Raw genomic sequence first — 2,500 nt, 5'->3', positions numbered from 1 at the left:
TTTAGTTTCCTTTTGTTCAGGATGTCCAATAGCCGGTCTTTACATTTTATTTTTCTCAGCACATTCATCATTCGTTTTCTTCTCAGTCCAGTTAATACCTAGTACCATAGTTGAAAACTATGACCTTTTTCTTGTCTATCTTCTTCAGCACCCAACACTCAGAACCATATGATGCAATTGGGAAAACTAATGAGTTCAGTAACCTCAGCTTTGTCCGTAAGGTAATGCTTTGGTCTTTCCAGATGTTATTGCGAGCAACTGTGGCATTTTTGGCAATGGCAATTCTTTTTATTTCCAGTGAATCATCATATGTATTAGTAAAAACAGCTCCAAGATAAGTGAACTCTTTCACATTTCCACAACCACTCTATTGATTGTAACATGTTCATCATGGTTCATTGCCGGTTATCTTCGAATCTTCATAGTCTTAGTTTTCTTGGCATTAAGAATACAAACCAGCCTTTTCGCTTGCTTCTCTAACTTTATCTAGTAGTTGTTGTAGTTCAATGATACTGCTGGCAATTAAAACTATATCATCGGCGTATCTTAGATTTGATATTTTGTATCCTCCAACATCTACAGTTCCTCAAAATTCTCTAGAGAACCTCTCATAATTGCATAAGAATATATATTAAAAAAGGTGCGGAGACAGAATGCAACCTTGTCATACTCCTTGGTTGACTTTGAACCATTCTGTTAACCCATAAGTGGTTCTTACAGTTGCTTGTTGTTGGTCATACATGGCTTTTATTAGTTGGATGATGTGTTTTGGAAACTTCATATCGTTCATGTTATTCGAGAGGATATCGTGATCAACAGTATCAAAAGCCCTCGAGTAATCGATTGAAAACACAGGTATAGGTTTTTCTGATGTTCTCTATTTTTCTCTATGATCAATTTTAGATTTAGAATCTGGTTTCTGGTACCTTTTCCAGGGCGAAAACCTGCTTGTTCGTCTGCAATTTCTTCTCTTAATTTTAGCTTCATTCTTTCAGCAATAATTTTCAACAAAATTTTGCTGCTGTGACTATTAATGCAATTTGTCTGTTATTGTTGCATTAGAGTGCGTCACCTTTTTTAGGTATGGGAGTAAAGTATGATTTTACCCAGTCTTCTGGCCATCTTCTTTCATTCCAAATTTTCGTACAAAGTTTGTAGAAGAAGTATTCAACACTTTCGCCAGCATTCTTGTTTAGTTCTGCTGTTATTTCATCTATTCCCGGGCTCTTGTTATTCTTTAATTCTTTTATGGCTTTTATAACTATGGTTCATCTTCGCTGTCATTGAGTCTAATTAATGTTGTTATATCTTTATTCTTTTTGTATAAGTTGGAACAATATTGATTCCATCTATCTTTGACTTCTTTTCCATCACATAAAGCAAGTCCATCTTCAATTTTGATAGTGTCCATTGTAGGTTTAAGTTTTTCGTGTAATGTTTCGTACTCCTGGTAGAGTTCTTTAGTTGTCTGATTAATAGAACAGTTTTCAATTCTCTGGCAATGTTCATTAAATATTTTTCCTTATCTCGTCGCAATAATCTTTGAATTTTTGTATTTTGTTTTTTGTAAATGACTTCTTCAGCCATTATGATACATGACTATATTACTTATATATCTTCTAAATGTAAACAGTGTTTTCTTCTTTTTTCTCCTAAGAAATTAATATAAGTTTTCGGGTTGCTGCAATTGAAAACTGAAATGAAAATTTACCATGTAATTACATGTATACAGTATATAATGAGTTACAAAACGTACTACCAGCCAGACTATACACTATGCACTTAAAACATAATACATTACGCAATATATCTGTCAGATGATTAAAAGGGTTAAAAGATCTCATTCGGTCTGGTGCAGATGAGGCTCATCAGCGCAGTAAACAGTCATTTCCATCTGCTCTTCTTATAATGAGTTGTATTTTTAAAATATACAGTTTAACTTTATGTTACTTTTCAACATCCTGTGTGGATATGGGTTCAGTGGTGTGAACTTCATAGAAAAGGATATTTAGTTCATATTTCCTACATAACTAATCTTCTTTGAAGGTCTCACTCCATGTTGATTCTGGAAGAGTTCTCTATCTAAAGATTTGTGACATGACTGCCAGATAATTATGTGTACAGGTGCTATTGTTATGTCCTCCACATCTCGGTTTCAGTGTTGTTTAATCAGTCTATTGTATCTTTACCTATGAGGCCACTCCATCCAATCTCGTTACGGGACTCTCTGCTGCAGCACCCAGTGCTTAGGCTGACGATTCCTCGTCTGCTACTGTTTCTCTCCCTGCTGCCCCCTGTCTCGTGTCTCTTTGTCCGCTGAAGATGGCTGTTTTGCAAGTTGCTACCTCTTCTGCAGTTTAGTATGGGCGACAGCTCATGGTACATATACTAGTTCTGTTCCATGTTTTCTTAACAGCACAGTATAATTCGGAAAATCAGTTGGAAACTCATACGTGCTGTATTACATGTCATGTCTGTTTTATGTCGAGAAAATACTGAT

Source organism: Penaeus monodon, unplaced genomic scaffold (assembly GCF_015228065.2).
Source record: "Penaeus monodon isolate SGIC_2016 unplaced genomic scaffold, NSTDA_Pmon_1 PmonScaffold_3751, whole genome shotgun sequence".
NCBI classification, from domain to species: domain Eukaryota; kingdom Metazoa; phylum Arthropoda; class Malacostraca; order Decapoda; family Penaeidae; genus Penaeus; species Penaeus monodon.
Note: the sequence above shows the minus strand (reverse complement) of the source record.